This window comes from Cavia porcellus, unplaced genomic scaffold (genome assembly GCF_034190915.1).
Source record: "Cavia porcellus strain 051 isolate PalLab524CR breed Dunkin Hartley unplaced genomic scaffold, mCavPor4.1 scaffold_24, whole genome shotgun sequence".
Classification (NCBI taxonomy): Eukaryota; Metazoa; Chordata; class Mammalia; order Rodentia; family Caviidae; genus Cavia; species Cavia porcellus.
Window position 1 is genome coordinate 16,891,314 of NW_026947507.1, and position 19,367 is coordinate 16,910,680.

The following is a 19,367-nucleotide window of genomic DNA, read 5'->3' on the forward strand; positions in this document are numbered from 1 at the left end:
ACTCCCTTTTTTGTTTCCTTTTTTTTCTTTCCTCTTTTTCCTTTTTCAATTAATAATCTCTTGTAGTTGGCTCCTGTATTAGGTGTCATGAAATGTATAGAAAAATGAGGATCTCTAGCAAAGGTCCTAGCTCTGCTCCCAGATCCTCTTTAATACATAAAATAAGGCACTCGAAAAAGGATTTAGGATTTTGATTAATCAATAAATTGAAGTTTCAAATAAAAGAAATATAACTTTAATAAATATGAAGATTAAAAGAGAAATCATATAACACACTAAAGATAATAAATTAAACTATCTGAAGTATGATACATATATAAATATACAAGTGGGATTGATATATTGATTAATAGGTGAGTTTAAAATAAACCTAAATGGGACTGGGTTTGTAGCTCAGTGGTAGAGCATTTGCCTAGCGTGGGGAAGCTATGAGTTCAGTCCCAATTGCCACAGAGGAAAGAAGCAACAAAGGAAAAACCTAAGTGGATTAAATTTGTCATATATACTTAATATAGAAATTTTCTTATATTCAGGAAATAGTACAGCATTACAAGACATGAACACACATATTTTATATCCAAGTTTTCAAAATAACAATTTCTTTTCTACTATGAATTATTTAATTTAAAATACAACCTTTGTGAATAAAGAAGGCCCTTACAATTCAGTAGCACACCTTACTGAACAAATTTATTTAAAATGATATAATCCAGTATTCATCTAGGTTTATATTGCGAATTTCCGCTGAGTGCTAATAAACGCTTGCCATTGAGGAGGTTTGCATTTAACACCTATCACCAGCATCTAGCACCCCCAACCTACAGGGGACTGTCAAGGAGATTGTTATTCTCCTTTGTAACACCCTGAATCTGTCTCACATCATTTACATACAGATAGTAACAGGCATTCATCATTTCATTATGCTGACGACTTCACTATTCTGATGTGTAATGTCTCTTTAATGAGCCTCAAAAAATACAATATTCCTTGATTTATGACTGCTTAACTGAAAAATTATACAAATTGGCAAAAATCCCTCATAATGTATTTTCACATTTCTCCACATTACACTTATATTTAATAGAAGACTCATGAGTTAAAATCATGCTTCTTTGACAAAAGAAATGTTCAGAATTTGACTAACCATGTTTTAGTACCGCTGTGCTTTATAAGCGAACTTAAAGCTGCATAATAAAACTGTGCTGACACTATAAAATAGCAAATTAAAATTGATTATTTTCCCCCAAGAAAGACTGGGTATTGGAGAACCAACTTTAAATATTACTTACAGTACTTTGTACTGTGAGTTTGTTAAGACTTCTTTAGTTATGGAAAGGTTATCATCCAAATTTTTATTATTCCCTACTTAAAAGGGAATGTTAAGAACCTTGATCCCTGAGAAATCTCTATCTAGCAAGAAAGAAGAAATTAGGAGAGACAGAAGTACACAAAACTAAATTTGAAATAGGTACAGAAGCCTTCAAAGAGGTAGAATTTGCCTCTATTTGCTCCTTCAAGGCCCAGGAGGAATTAGGAACCTGTTTTTAATTCTAAAATCTATATAACTGAAAATGATGAAAAGTTTTCTATTAATTAATTAAAAGCCATTTCTGGAAGGAATTTAGTTGTTGCAAACACACGACCTCCAAAAGGTATGTTTTTCCTGTGCTGCCAGCTTCCGCAAAATTTGGGAGTGTTTGAATATAGGATGAATCACATTAGAAAAAATATTCTATACAATTAAGAATAAATGATGCTGATGTACAGCAGAGCTCATAAATCAGCATGAATTAGGTATACAGAAATAAAAGTGACACCCTTAGATTTGATATTATTATCCCTTATGTGTAGCTTCTATTCAACACATCAGAGATTAATTGTATCTTTCAAATTCTAAAAGAGAAAAACCAGGGTAAATTAATGCAGAATCATCAGATCAAGGGTGATTCAATTTAAATACAGTAAGCACAGGACTCTTCTTATTTAGAAAAGATAGGACTGAATCTAGAAATCATAATCAAAGACATATACGATGCACAGACATACAGTCTGTGAGGAAATAACCACTTATAAAATATACAAGAAAATTAGCTCTATTACTTAATGCTTACCAATTTATCCTAGTTTGTTTGGTACCTTTCAGGCATACTATAGACTCCTTGTAGTTACATCTAAATTTGTAACTGACCTCCAGGGGAAAGGATACTAACTGGATAGGGAGTAATGTGGTTCCATTCTTCAAGTATTCTTGAATAAACTAGAAAGTATTAAAATCAATTCAGAATCACACAAAGGACTTTTCAGTGACTACATGATGAGTTTATATGCATCCAACTTTTCATAGTAAGATTTACAATGATCATACATTTTGTCAACCATCATATCCAATATGATTTATTTCTGTTTCAATTGTCATATTTACTAAACTAATGGTTCTCTTGTCTGAGACTGCTGACAGGGGATGTGATGGTTTTATGATTCTTTACAAATCAGAGCTGTTTTAAGGATATTTTCTATGTTTATTTAAAGGACTATATTGGACTGTCACTTTTTGTGCTAAATAAAAAAAATCTACATCAAGTTATATATTTGGGTAATACCAGAATGTCACTGTAGCTATGGAAAACAAGATGTACCACCCAAATTATGACTATGCTGATTACAAACATCTTTTCATTTAAAAGACATGTATGTAATTTTAGCATAAAATATGTCATTTTCCCAAACTTTTCGGAATTGATACAATGTATATTTATTATAACCCCCTAAAATTCTGCCTTTAATCTTTATTTTTGGTTTACTTTAAGAAAAAGAGAAAGTGGTAAAGTCCCTGAAAAACACTGTATCACTTCTCTAAGCACCTATTTAACAGATTTACCCTTATTTTAATCTTCCATGATATGCCTATTTCTAAGCATGATCACTGTGGAAGGCAACCTATTTAACTTAATTAAACTACAATAGTAGATCGATGGAAAATTCTTACAGTAATATAACACCTAATCCTCACAGTAACCCTGATACTCTGTTTGTCCGCATTTTAGAGACAGGCATGCAAAAGACAATTAAGTAATACAGCTGGAACCAATCCATACTTGAATGTCATATTTTTACAAGTGTGTGGTTTGCATTTTTTAAGAGTTTTTTTTTTTTTTTTTTTTTTTGCATGTATCTTCACCTTCTCTTTTTTTTTTTGGTGGAGGGTACTAAATTTCCTTTCTCTCCCATTAAGAAGAAAACACAGTCCGTTAACAAAATAGTTCAAAAAATGAAAAGAAATCCTTAAATTCATTATCTTTTCTAGCTACAGTCACATCTCACTCCTTCCTTCTAACTGAACTCACTATTTCTATTCCTTCTCTCTTCACTCTGATTTACCACCATCTGACCTCAAACCTTCCACTCCGCCAGTCCTGCCCTTTCTAAAAAGGATAAACATAAGTCCAAAAGTTCAGTTGAGTTTTGCTCTTAATTGTTCTCTCTTGCAGTGAACTCATCATCTTGATGTCTTTTTCCTTAAAACACTCTTGAAATTATACTTTACTGACTCTTCTTTCTCTGCTGATAACATGTGCTATTGCTGTAGGATGGAACACCTTTGCTCTCTCATTACAAATGCATTTTCCCCAGAGTTCAATTTCCCTTGCAATTATTGATTCATATATTTTCAAATCATTTTTATTTGGTAATTTAACAGACATGTATTCATGATTCCCAAGGTAAGACATCTTTTGGACTTCCTCCTCCTATATTATTTACTTCAAATAGAATGATCATTCATCAGATCAAAATTGAAAAATATATGGGAGATTTATCCTCTCTTGTCACTGTACCTGTAACATTTCTATAAAGTGATGTGTCTAGTTCTTCTTACATTTATATCGGTATCCATCTCTATTTCTATACAATTTTTCCTATGTCATCAGTTTCTTTTATAACATGTAGTTTATTTTCAGAGTCACTGAACTGATATAATTCATAGTACTCAAGTATACACTCATGTTTTCCCTTACAGTGTAAATGCCTTTCAACTTTAGCATCTCACCTCCATTCCTCGATCTAGGAACACTCAGTCCCTCAAGTGGCCTCTTATCACAAGAACCTAGTGCCTCTAGATGTTTTTACACCTATCTCTAGCCTTTCAGGTATTTTAAAGTAGAATTAGAATGGTAAAGTGCGAGCACTCTAGATTCAGGCTTGCCACTGATAGTAGACAGATTCGCACGTGGACATAATAGAAAATGGTCACAGGTTATAAGTAATAGTACAGTTGTGAACTGCAGTGAGGACAAAGATACTATTTTCAGCAAGTCTAGCAATACTGTCATAATAGTGTTTATATGTTTGTTTGTTTTTTTTTTTTTTTCCCGTCAGATTCCTCAATAGACACTAATTTTTTTCAAGGTGGAGATTTATCTCAGTGTCACTAGCACTTGCAACCAAACCAAGCAAGATCCTCTGTAACATTTAATTGCCTGAATAAGGCTCTTTATGTAGATCAGTTTTCTAAGTAAATGACCAATTTTGTATTTCCTCATTCTTTGAAGTCTACTATCAAAACTGATTCAATATATATAAGGAGTTAGGGTCTGTACTGTAAACAAAATTGTGCATTATGAGATAATCCAAACCCAAGAAGCTAAAGAAAATATGTTAATATATGTCTTTCTTATACCAAACATTAACTTCTTTAAGTTTCTAAATAAATTCATTTCACAGAGAATGCTAAAGATTGAAAGTTTATATGTTCTCATTTCATGTTTGAGATTGTTTAGAGTCCAAGTGTAGAGATATATTAGCCAATTAAATTTAGTGTTTTGTACTGAATCAGTCTTGATAGAAAACTTCACAGAATAAAGGAAACCGCATGTTCACCAATTGAATGACTCTCTCAATGATAAACAATGAAATAATATGCACTTTCCTAAAACAATAGCAAACATGCACAAAACAACTCAGGGTTGTGTGGTACAGTAGGACTCTGATTTATCATCTCACTGATAACTGCACTGGATAGGACAAAGAAGGGACATTAGTATTGCAAACTGTAATAAAGCACTTTCTATCAGAGTGCTTTTGCAAGTTGCCCCATAAGCCTAATTTCACAGTTGAAAGTAAACTTAAAATAAGGACAATATTTAAAAAAATCAACTTTGAACATAATTTTCAAGACTCATCTTTGTATCTTACTGACACTTTAATATTATTTTTCCACTGCAATTATTTGATATGCTTCAGTTTCCTCTGGATTAATATACCAGCAATACTTAATTTAAAAATACAAACACTGAAGGATCAGTTAAAATTTGCTTCTTAATAACTGAAACTAATTTTATAGACCCCCCCAACTAAAGCTGCTAAGAATATGTGTTATATAATAAGTGAAGGGAGAAAAAAAAAAAAACAATGACAAAATGCCTCAATATGACCATTAAATCCATTCCTTAAGTAGCATGAAAGGTCTCAATAAGAATTACATAGAAAGATTTAGCAATTGTCTATTTTTCATTGTGTTATTTAAATAAAGTCTGAAACTAATGGAATTTTTCTTTTAAAATATTACTATCATGCATGTAAAAGATAATATTTATCATCCACACATGAACATAGATAAACATTTCAAATGTCTTTTAATAGTAGACCGAACAATAATAGTTCCTAATACATAAGTTGTGACTTATTTTGTAGGTAACTCATTTTTGAAATGTAAATCTGGCCATTTAATATATTTTATTCTTCAGAAAATCCACAGAAGAACTCTACACCCCGCATGCCAAACAGAGCAAATAGGAATTTGCACAAAGCTAATGCCAAGGAAATGTTAAATACTTGCACTTAAGGAAAAAACAAACAAATCTGCTTTTATTAAGCAAACATCATAATGAAATATCTTATATATTAATACCACTAGAGGGCTTGATACAGTTTGCTTAAAAAAAAGAATTTGTTAATCCAGGTTATCATGGTATAAATGAAATTCTACACTCATTTTTCTAATCTTACTTATTAAAACATTCACTCATGTGTAAATTAATAAGAAGCCTTGAATAGACTGATTTGATCAAAGAAAAATTTTATAGACTGACCATTTTATAAAACAAATACGTTAAATAAACTATCTGGTTGCAAATATTTTGTAGTTTAAAAGTCACTGAAAAGTTATTTGTGCAAAATGTATTTAATAATGTAGTTCTGATAAAGTTTAAAGTATTTTAGATCAATAATTTTAAATTATATATTTAAATATAGAGGTATATTCCCACAACATTAACTGTAATAATTTTATTTCATTGAAATATTCTCTAGATTACAAATGACTAGTTATCTTTATGGAAGTTTCTCTGTGAATATAAGCTGGTCAAATTTTCATAGGAATGTACATTAAGAAATACTGTAATTCAATTCATTTTTGAGCAGAAGACATTTAATATATTTTACCATGAATACTAAATTAATTTTAAGTCTCATTATTCAGTCATATTATGAATACCTACTTTATGAAACAATAAAAAACAAAAAGTTTAATAGTCAGCTAAAGAAATAATCCTCATACCTGATTTTTAACCTTTTACTTACCCACTGAACCTAGGCATTCGGTCTATTGCTCCAGGTCCTGAGAGTAGGTAGTTTATTACTACAAGTAGAATTTTCAAAATTTGAACTTGAAAGTCTATCTGACTGCTATATTATATGAAGTAAAATATCTCAGGATATATGATTAACATGAAATTTTCATTGTTCCCTTTAGAGAACTTTTGAAACCACACATTCAACCATTATTCTTTTCAGAAAACAATATGTCACTGGATGGTTAGAAAGAGTTTTCCTTATATGATTTTTTTCTGTGTAAAAAACAAGTGAACATGTAAAACATAATTATATTTAACTGTATCCTTGGGTGACATTCAAATTATGCCTCCATTGGTTGACCAGATGCTGATCAACCGAGTGTCCTGCTTGGGAGCTTGAGTTGTTTCAGCTAAGATGTCTACATGAGACTTCAAAGCCTAAAGCAGCTGTATGAAGGTTTTATCATAAAAGTGTTAAAAAAATAGTTCTATTTTTCCTTGATGTTATATATTTATTTGTAGTTCACAAGATCAAAGTTATTGTGACCTAAGAGATACAAGGGGCCAAATATCAAAACTAATACAAAATTCAAAACTAATACAAAATTCAATCATAACAGCACTTTTCCCAGTTCTAAGGAATAGTAAGTGGAAAAGCTATTAATTTATAAATCAAATCCTCAGGTCAGTTTGCAAGATTTTGTTTTCTTTTCCAATTTTTTGTTTGTTTTTGTTTATGTCTTTTGATCTCTTTACAAAAGCATTAGTTTGTGTGACTAAATTTGTAGGCTGCATGTAAAAAACTTGATAATTAGGTACAAATAGTGGATTCCATTAACTGAAATTTGTTCAATAATTACTGATATTCCTATGGACAAAATTTAACCAGCTCACTTTACAAAGCTTGTCATTCTATATCTCTAATTTTACAATTCACAACGAATTTTCTACTCATGTTAAGAGTATTATATTTCACAGCATAGGTGAAATTTATTCTACTTTTTTATTAAAATAAACTCACAGTCTTGTCAAGATCACTGTGAAAAAATAATTAACATTTTGTTCATGACTTTTGATTGTATTTATTCTATAATTAACATCTTCTACAACCAGGATAATTTTTAGTATTTTTTTTTTTTTTGTACCAGGAATTGAACTCACGACCTCATGCTTGCCAACCAGGTGCTTATGCCTCTGTGCTAAATCCCCAGCCACATTATTAGCCTTTTGCCAGCTAGTAAATCATGTTATTTTGCCAATTACCATTACTATATAACATTTTATTCTTAAGTTGTGCAAAGTGTACAATATAAAACACTCTCAAGACACTCCAAAATAAACATTCTAATTTCCTTAGAAAATACTTACAGTTACAAACTATTTGCTGCCCTAATGCTTCACTCAGAATAAATATCACATGAGAAGAATATCCGCAGGTTCATTTTATCTCCTTTTTTAAGTTCATGATTGATGTATTCAATCCTGAAAAACAAAAAATTGTAACGATTACATTCTCTAATAAAATAATATAAATAATGTGAGGATAATAAACAGTAAGAAAGTACTGGAATATTTTTTTCTAGAACACATGTCAGTACTGAATATTTCCTGAAGAATTTTAAAAGTTAAATCTGTATATTTTTAAAAAAATCATTAATTATATCATGCATTTACCAGATAAATATAATATTTTACTTCATATATAAAAAGATAAAATATATCTTCACATAGTCCAAGGGAATTTAACCTGGTATATTCTTAAAGTTGTTTGTAAAATGCTAAGGAAAATAGGAAATACAAATCTGTTTCACTTTTAAATGACTATCAAAAGACAATCGTTACATTTTTGCATTGAACTAACCATTATAGTTATCTGAAGATTCATTGGTCATTCTTCTTCAAAGGGAGAAGACATACCTTTCTACCTCTAGTTAGCTATCAGTTGAAATCTGACCATCAACATTGATGGAGAGGATTTTCAGCAGAGACCCTTTTAAGGCTGCTAACCTGTGTTACACTGTTTTACAGGGAATCAGCTTACTATTCAGTAATAAAACTAAAAAATTAAGATATATTTGTTTCATTAAAAGGTTAATATCTCTTTATGTTCAATTCTGTAACATCCCTACTTCCACCTCCCAAAATCAACTTTTGGTGGATTCATTTTATATTAGCCTTAAAGAATGTCACAGAGATTAATGACAGCAGAATGTAATCAATGAGTTAATATCATTCACTGTGAGAATAAATACCTTGATAAAAGATTTCTATAAAACAAAATCAGTACCTCTCAATGCAGGGACATCCTAAAAAGGCAGTAGGAACACTGATTATTTTCACCCCACTCTGATGTCCTATATGTCCACTGTGATTGCAAATATAACTCTAGTCTTTCATGCATAAGTTTTGTTTGAATTATTCTTTGTGACCCAGTGATTATCAATTCTTACTGTGAAGAATTTAAAAAATGAATGCATGCACTGTTAATGTTACATGATATTTTCAACATAGAAAGTGGAAGATTCAAGAATTTAATTCACAAGTATTTTATTCTACTATAATTTTAATGGTCCTTTTTGTTCATTTGTTCACTACATACCATATGATTTCCTCTAATGTATGACAGTTCTTTTCACCTCTTCTTACATTTTTCAAATCCTTTCTAAGAGCTTATGTATCACATTTTTTGAGTCTACTCAAAACATATTTCAACCTGTCTCACACAATGAATGCAGTTTCTTAGAAGCTATTTTTAAATTGTTAGTGTGATTTTAATTGTATTATTTTGCAACATTTTTTCTTCAGAATGTTCCTTAAGAGTGCTTGACCTTCATTTATTTCTCTCATCTTAGAAGTTCTTTCTGAAAACTCAAATTTTCCCTTATGTCTTCACTTTTTAGACATTTGCTTTAACACTTAAGTGGTCAGAACTATTCCTTCTATTTCATTTGATCCTTTAAGATAAATGTTTTTCATCTCCCTTATACTTACATGCCTTACCTATTCTTATTGGTGAGTGTGAAGTTTTTATATTCATAGTGCTTTTTTTTTTTTTTTTGGTCTTTTTTCATTTTTATTGGTACCAGGGATCGAACTAACGACTGCCTGCTTGCAAGGTAGGCGCTTATGCTGCTGAGCTAAATCCCCAGCCCCTCATAGTGCTACTTTTCAACTATCATCTGGAATATTTTTGAACACTTGGAACTCATTTGTTGGCGGAAGTAGTGTTCATAAGAGCTTAAATTGCCATCCAATGCTCTTTTGTCACACAGTTTAAAAATTTTATTTCTGTTACTGATTACACCTATCATCTCATTGGGCTTTTTCTTTTGTATGTATTTTTCATGTATGTAGTGATTCTTTCAATCAGAATCACTAAAGAATATTGAATATTTGAGGACCCAAATGAATGAATCAACTGACTTTCTGCACTGCATCTAACATTGACAGAAAGTGATTCTTTCCTTATGGGTTCTTGAAATTCATGCAGTTTAACGAACTTTGTAGTTAGATTTTTCTTGCTCAGTTATTAAAACTATTTGTTGTGTCTTGCTTTTTAATTTCCTTTTCTGTTGGCACTCTATTTACTGGCAAGTCTACAACTTTCAGATGGGCAAATGTATTTATGTTATGGTTAAATCTACCCAAAGATTCATTGTCAGAATAACTGGTAATCAGAGAATGTGCTACTGCAAATGCTAATACGGGTCATTTGAAAAAGAATACTATTATTCTAGGCAGATGAATTACAGAAATTAATATACAGTCAGAGAGGAATTGGAAATTTAAGGAAGTCAGCACCAAGAAATAAAGACATCAAGAACATAGATGGAAGCAGAAGATAGGGAAGCAGGTTTGCATGCCACTCTGCACAAACAGCAACATGAGATCCTACCGCGCCACCTGGTCCCATAAGTCTGCATAGGATACTTCTAGCTAGTGATTTCCTACTGTTCATTTTTTTTTTCTGTAAATCTGTATAACTTGTACCCTTTCCCTGCTTTTTTTTTCTTTTCTCCTTAAATAAAATTTAAAAAAAAAAAAAGTCTGCATAGGATTCAGATGCCCACATGAGTGAGCAGAGCTTCTGGTGCCCTCCCTTCCCCCAAATGGCACTGCTCTTTTCATGTACTCATATGGTGTGACTTGTTTCCCTACTGCATCAACCTTAGCTAAGTGGTTATACATATAATCCTACACTGATTATAGTTTCACCCACACTGGACCCACATTGTGATGTTCCTGTATAAATTAACCCTGACAAAGGTTACAATAGCGACCCTATTTTCAGGATCTCTCCTGTAAATCCAGGGGCGATTCTTCCCTTACTTCTAATAAATCTATCCTAATGTCCTCCTTTGTTTTACTGCCTCATTCCCTGATCTCAAGACTACAAACTCATCACCTCTAAAATTTAACAAGTAGGGAGCTACATTTTTCCTGTATCATTATCACCTCAAATTTGGTGAAAATTACAATCAACTCTTATGTAATTTTCAAGTGATTTTTCATTGTGATAGCTCAGTTAAATGAGTAGTTACTCACTGTCTCATCAGCTTAGATTTAACTTCAGTACCCATCAGGGGCACTTCATGTAAAAGCACCATCTAAATTTCTTTCAGCATTTGATACACCTTTGTCAATGACAAAAGAAATATAATCTACCTAGTTACCTTCTGGACCATGCAAAATTATAAGAGGGGTAGACGATACTTCCACTCACCACGCATTCCTTTCTCTCATACCCTTTCATACTAACCCAAACTGTGTGTATGCTGACACATTCCTTTAGCTGAAGAAAAAAGTTAAAGTGAGGCCTCTTTTACTCTTGGTAAGGAGCGGTATCCTCAGAATACTTTTTGATTCTTGGTGTCTAACTTACTCTATCAGAGACATGGCAGGCGGTCGGATACAAGCAGTCCAGCATTCCTATGGCACCGAGAACCATATTGCTTTTCATATTTTTTAAAGGTCTATGCTGAGAAAAAAATCAGGATCCTTCTAGAATGGAATCTTCTCACATATGACAAGTTAAATAAGTTTTAATGGGAACAAGTATAATTCTAGTAATAAAAGCTGTTAAAATACTATTGCTTTACTGTAAAACAAAAACTATTGTAATTACAAATGTTATAACTGTCTTATTTGTACTTCCCAAAGTCAGAATTTAGTGGAATCCTTTGCAATGAATCCTAAAGATTGTCATAATATATTCTGTGGATATTGCTAAAGCTTTTATTATTATAATTATTATTATTATTTTGGTACAGGGGATCCAACTCATGACCTCATGCTTGGTAGGCAAGTGCTTGTACCACTGAGGCTTTTCTGCAAAAACATTTTAGCACTAGTCATGCATTTTCAATCCTTCCTCTATTTGACTCTTTCAAACAAACTACCCATTTTAAGATGATTTGAATTGCTGGCCAAGAATGTATTACTTATTAGTTGACAATTAATTAAAATAGCATTCTATGCATGGAATCTCAAGCACAGATGTAATCTAAACAAGTGATTTTGTGTTATTTTTTTTAAAAATTAATAATATACACATTATAGTCAGCAATATGAAATTTTCAAAAAAACTCAAAGACTTTGCATGGAAGTTTACAATAAGAATTTAAATGTCAATGTGTTAAATGCAGTCTTTCTGAGGTAAGCATATACGAAAAATAAAGAGATGAATATACGTGTTTTAAAACATAAATTCTGCTGAAATATACCATGAATTTAATTTTTCACAAAGACAAGGAATCATACATACTATATAAAACTCCTGATTTTTCCAACAGCACATATTAAGAAAGACTTAAAACAAAATACAAAATGTAAAACTACAAAAGGATGCATAAGCGTTGAGTAGTTTTACTCAATAATTAAGGCGATTCAATTTAATCATATGTTAATAACTTTAAAATAAATAGAGAATTCATGTTTGAATTCATGAGAACCCACATTTGAGGTAGGAAAATATTTTTAAGCTATCAGACTTATTTCTTTAAGCAGTCCATGTTAATAGAATACACTGTGTCCACACATGGAGACAAAGTAGGGAGTTAGGCCTAGATTGGATTAAAGGATAAAGTTATAACTTCATGCCATACGCATTATTTTCTCATTTCTATTTCACATAAAATAAATCTCTGCACAAGATTTCTCAAATGGAAACTACATTTAATTTTATGTAGAAATATTAGAAACATTTTACTGCTTTAGATTCTTGTTTATGTATACACATAATTCCATGATGTTTCTTTCGATTACTAAAGAAATTTGATTTTTAAAAAATTCAGTATGTTACCAACAACAACTGCTGGAGAGGCTGTGGGGAAAAAGGACCTCTCCTACACCGTTGGTGGGAGTGTAGACTGGTACAACCTTTGTGGAGGTCAGTCTGGAGATTTCTCAAAACCCTGGGATTGGAAGTCTCATTTGTTCCAGCTATTCCACTTCTAGGCATATTCCCAGAAGAACTGAAAGCATCATACCACAGTGATATATGCGCACCTATGTTTATAGCAGCACAATTTGTAATTGCCAGATCTTGGAAACAACCCAAGTGTCCATCAACTGAGGAATGGATAAAAAAGCCATGGTATGTCTATACGATGGAGTACTATTCAGCTATAAAGAAGGATCACATTGAGATATTTATCAATAAATGGGAGCAGCTTGAAACCATACTCATAAGTGAAATAAATCAAACTCGCATCTGTGAACACCAAATAGTTTCCCGACTGTAGGAAATGATTCAAATATATAAAAGTATGTGGTAACCATGATTCCCCTTTACATGGCCTTGAAGCCTTATAAAGTTTTCACTCATGAATTGGAATGGCTTTATTCTGGGCTGTTTGATATATATGGCCTGTGATGCAATGAACAGCTATTTTGAAGAAAACAAGACATCATAATAGCTAGTGCTGATTTAATACCATCTTGTTTTAAAGCCCCACCAAACTATGGCTCTTCTGTCTCCATTGGTTTTATCATGTTGTATCTTGCTGGATTTTATCATATGTGGTAGTATAAACAAAAATTGTTATGGGCAAAGAGACAATATAGAAACCATTGTTCATTTTTTCTGTTAGCTGCTTCTAAATACAATACTTTCATCCACTTGAATGGTGTTACACTGTCTTGATACGTTTGATGCTATAGCATATGAAGTTATATTCAAATATTTCAAGGAAAAAGACACTATGGTAACTACTATTAAGTCTGGTTATTTGGTGGCGAAGCACTAGGTTGCTGAAACTGTCATGCTTTGACCTGTATTGTTATGTTGTTATGCCCTCCTTTATCTCAACCTCTCCCTTATTCATTAAAAGAATATTTCTTTTTTAAACTAAAGGGGAAAAAATCCAAAAAACTAGCAGGATATATTATAGTAACTTTTTTGATTTCCTATTAACTTGATTTGAAGTCCTGTAATACTCCCACTATCTTGTTTTGACTGATTAGACTCTGTTCCACTCTGTATGATAGTATTAAGTATCAGAGTATAGGCAACTACTTTGAAGGCAATAAGATTCACTGTGATGCCCATTCTGGTTTGACTATTATCCTCTTTTGAAGGTCTGTAAGGTTTACAATGTTTAGGTTTTATTGGTATTGTTCTCTACTATTTTGTTCAACTTTATAATACCTAATGAAATAGACAATTCTTAAGTAAGCAAGAGGCATTATGGTAACCATTGTTGATAACCTTGTACTCTGTTTTTACATCATGTGCTATGTCTATCCTTGGTTTTGACTGACAGCTTTATCATGTTTGAATTTATTCTCTTACAAAAAAAAAGTAATAAGATCTATGGGAGCAATAAAACCCAAAATGTGTAAATTTTGTTGTAATAAAGAGAGGGGGAAAAAAGTGCCCTAAAGGATACAACAGCAAGTGTGTTTAGGTGTGTTAAATAGATGACCATATTAATATTTTTGATTGGATCATTGAACACAACTATTTGCAGTCTTGCTGTTTGAATGTTCACTTTGTATGCTTTTATCCTTTGACCTGAATTACTGTTTCAAAGATGATAGTGTGTAATCTAAAAACTGGTGATATTCTACTGTTTTTTTTTTTTTTTTTTGGTAGTTCTGTATTACTTGTAGCCTTACACTGTTTTTTTTCTGTTTTTTTCTCTTTTTCTTTTTAAATTAAAAAAAAAATTCAGTATGTTCATCAGTCATGCAGAGAATGCAGATGAAAGTGCAGAGATAAATATAAAAATATCTGACTATTTCTGCAGGGTCAAATCAAACTAATATGCTAAGAAATTGGAAGAATGCACAAATTATAACCTCAAGAAGTATGTCACTTGCTCAGTAGCATATTGTAAAGTCAATTGTGACTTTCATGTCATGTGTATTTTTCTTTGTGATATTCCATGCTGGATGCTTAATATCCAAGACTAAATCTAATGTTTTCAGGTCATCAACTGAGAAATAAAAAGTAAATGTTTGTAAATGGAACGAAAACATCAAACAACACAAATTTGTATTTTTAAGTGTCAGCCTGAAAGGTTACAACACCTGCAAGATTAAGAATGATATGATAAAGACCAACCGCATGTTTGTCTAAAATGATAAAGGTGTCAAAAGTTTGAATTAGTTGAAGATGAAATGTTCTCTATTACTAGATTACAAGTTAGTGTTCCTATTTAAGACTTGCAGAATCACTGATGTACCATGTTTGTGGTTTTGAACCCTGCTGTGATCCTTTCTTTTACCTGTTTGTAGCAGGAATGAGGGAGAAATGAAGGTAGATGAAATTTTGTTGAACTTAGCATTACTTTTCTATTTTCACATAGCTTCATGTCGCCTCTGTTTCACCTTCTGCCAAATTTTCTAGATGATTACAGGTAATTTTATTTATAATTTTTTGTGATTTCAAATAATTATCCCCTCAAAAAGTTGTTTGAAAAATGAAGATCTGTAACCATTTGTTCATACAATGTTTAATATTTTGCATTACAGATTTTTATCAATCGTGCTGCTATTTAAAAGTTTTTCTCAAATTTTGAAGTGTTTATCTTTAGAAAAAATCACTTCCTTTCACTTTTTGTCTATGAAATAGATATCTGTGTTATAGCCATATTTTCACTCAGATTATAAGTTACTTTTACATTGAAAAACATTCTTCACACTAGCAGGTTTTTTTTGTGTTTTTTTTTTTTGTTGTTGTTTTTTTTTTTTTTTTTTTTTTTTTTTTTTTTTTTTTTTTTTGTCTTTTAATCAGTACACCAGGGATCAAACTTACAACTGCCTGCTTTCAAGGCAGGCACTTATGCCGCTGAGCTAAATCCCCAGCCCCACACTAGCAGTTTAAAAAACAAAAGCATATGATAAAAGGGCTAGAGTTTATAATTTTTATCAGTTTTCCACATCAAATTTACATTTTAAATAGTATTTGTCCACTATAATATGAGATGGTACAATAGAAAATATTCCTCTAGATCATTTAAGTGCACGGTGAAATTCTCCTTTTTTCTTACCTTTTGAGTATAATAATACCAATTAGATGGTGTTATTTCCTTTGGGTATTCAAAAGCATTACTGTAATTTCCAACCTAAGAATTTTTCTATGCAATTAAAAAAAAAGTTACTCCTTTAGTTAAAATAAGCATTGTTGTTGAAAGTTGTTAGGTATTGCTGGCTGATTATTATTTTGAGTTGCACAAATTATGGTAATATTGTACTCTAAATCTCACTATCATTTTTAAAATTATGCAGGGCATTTTTCTAATTTAAGCTATTTTTATTTTAATTAATTTGATTTTTTACCAATTCCCTTTTTTCTGAAATGATGGGAATATTTTAAAAATAAAATCACAGGAAAGATGAAAACATTTTGAATTCTATCTTCAAGTACAAAAAACAAAAAACCCTGATAGACAACCACCTTAGTGCCCCTTTTCCATTTTGCTTTTGATGATTTTATTTACTCACGATCCACTCTTTTCTAAAACATTAAATGGAAATTCCAGAAACAAGCAAGTCATATATGTCTCCAAAGCATTATGGCATCACATAACGTCCTACTCTGTCCCACCTAGGACCAGGCTTGCCACTTGGTCCTTTTTGTACATATCCTGTGTACCATACAAGCCTGTTAGTAACTTCACAACTGTCTTGTGTATCATTATTCTAACTCTTGTGGTAGTGGAGTACTTGTATTCCAGTATCCTTTAGATTACTTTATTAAGTAAAGTTAAGGATTTTATTATGTCTTAAAAGCACCGGATGCTAGCAATTGAGACGCACTAAAGAAAGACTTTGAAATAATTTCTCTGTGGTTAAAGAAGTGTAGTATGTTTATATGAAGATATAAACGTCAAGAAAATATACTGCAAGGACTTTGCAATCCTACCGAGAAAGGTAGGGGATGTACACAGAAACTAGAAAAAAGCTGGGTTTTCTTTTGACCCAAGTTAAACTGGGACATAGACTCCAACTGCATCAAAATCCTGCCTGAACTGTTGCATCCAGTGGTGAATTCTGAGTCCTCATTTAATGTGACACATGGCAGCATCTGAGCTGCTGGATAAGTTGCTCTCCCTCTGCAAATGGTTTTTCCACTTGACCCACATTCTCTGTTGGTTCCTGTCACTGTCCTCTTGCCACTCTATGAAGTCTCCTTCCTTGGTCCCTTCTACTCTACAGATTTAAGATCTTAATTCAGAACGCCCCATAGCACATCCTACAACATATTACTGTCATGATCTAGATTTGTATGATCTAATATAATAACACAATCTGTGTTACTATTCAAATACATATGGCTATATAAATGTAAATTATTTAATTAATTTAAATTGAAACAAAACATATAGTTGCTTAGGATAAAACATGTTTACTCATGCCTTTCACCCCAAACTTCCAAACAATCAGCAATCAATGTGTATCCTACGTTTAAAATATATTTACAAAAAGTGTGTAGTGCTTTTTGATGGAATACATAATAAAAAAGGAAGTAAGGAATTAATAAAAATAAATTTAAAGCTAGAGGCAGTGGTCAAAATCTGGAGGAAAATTTAGCAATATGTAATAAAATTAAATTAGTATTTACTTTTTAACCAACAAGCTATACTTTGAAGAATTTGTCTCAAAGACGGACCAGCAAATATAAGAAAAGATGTAAGTTCAAGCCTATTCATTACATTACTATTTGTAATGGGTAAATGGAAAATAACTCAAAACTTCACTAAGGGAGGGGCTCTGTATATCTGAACATTATTCTAATAGTCAAGTAACTATAAAGTAGAATAACAAATATGTCTATAAGATACTGTGGATTAACTTCTGAAATATTTTGTTATATGAAAAAAGCATGGTAAAAGAAAGTGTGTCCAGGATGCAAACGTTTATCTAAATGTCTGCACATACTGTAATAGAGTATGTTAATATTATATAAATAAGCCATGTACTATTATACAACAGTATAGAAATTATATATAATAGAATTTTATGATATTTCACCAATTCTAAAACCATTTCCCTGCTATCTACCATCATAACATTTTGCCTGGATTACTACAATAATTTCAAAGATGTTAGAAGAATTCTTCTTTCTTTCTGAATCTATTCTTAAGCCACAGTGACCCTGAAGAGTAGGGAGGATCATGAAAGGCTATTGCTAAGTTCATCCAATGACTCCCTGTATCCTTTTGCCTGCTAGATACTGTCCCTCTTAACACTTTACATTCTTACTGTACAAAGCCGCAGCACACAGGTTTCTGCCTTCTCAGGGCCTTTACAGCTGCTTTTTGCTTTTGCTTGAAGCTAATTCCTACCACTGTCCCCACTCCCATTCTCATGTCATCTACAGCTCTTATTTTCTGGCTTTCCTGTGATCCTTGATTAAATATTCCTTTTTTCTCAGTTCAGATCACACTATATAAATATTTTTTCCAACATATAACTCATGCTGACTTACACATTTTTCAGTTTTCATTTTTTCACTAGTATACATTTTCCCTACATAATGGTTATTTTCCTCATGGGAAGTAGTAAGAGTAAATAAAACATCTTAATTCTTTTTTTAAATCCACTTTCTCTTCTTCCATAATCTTTCCATCTTTTGGTCCTCTTCACTTGTGTGAAAGATCTATGACCCTATTATCCACTATTTATCTTTTATCTTGATCTTTATTTATAGTTTGAAAATCCTCATATAAGAAAAACCATGTCATATTTAAATCTGAGTGCCTGACATGTCATGTGTTATTAACTCGGTGTATTCTTTTCCCTACAAATGGCTCAAATTTATTATCTTTTTTAAAGTTTATTCTTTTAGACAATAAATTTCATATAAATATCACAGTTCACTATGTTTCTAGTACATAGTGTTTACATTCATTTTAGGGAATCAGTACATGTACACAACATGTCTCAATTTTTAAATAGATTCATCTATTGATAGACATACAGGATACTGCCAAGATTTAATTATTATGAATTGTGTTGTTATTCCCTTTGGTATGCATAGATCATTGTATTATACTGTCTAGATTTTTTTGAAGATATACCTAGAAGGGAAAATTCTAGTCAAATGGAACTTTCACTTTTAGTTTTCAGAGGAATCTCCATAATGATTTTCAAAGTGTTTGTACTAGTGTAAATTCCAACCAAAAATGCAGAAGGGTTTTTTTTTTTTCCACAGACCCCTACCAGCATTTATTATTATTCAGCTATCTGATCTTTGATATAGGCGTCAAAAACACATGGTGAAGGAAAGATAGTTTCTTTACTAAATGGCACTAGAAAAAACTGACTATTCACATATGGAAGAATGTAGCT

General features: G+C 31.6%; 1 protein-coding gene across 15 annotated transcripts in view; it reads right to left on the minus strand.

Annotated features, from left to right (window-relative positions):
- The window catches only part of Tenm3 (teneurin transmembrane protein 3), a 2,467,413-nt gene that overhangs the window by 2,368,601 nt on the left and 79,445 nt on the right, over window positions 1–19,367 (minus strand). For all 15 annotated transcript variants that reach the window (XM_063234704.1, XM_063234707.1, XM_063234699.1 and 12 more), the window contains one exon: window positions 7,938–8,051. The gene's annotated coding sequence lies outside the window, so the exon portion shown is untranslated. The remainder of the gene's footprint in view (window positions 1–7,937; window positions 8,052–19,367) is intronic.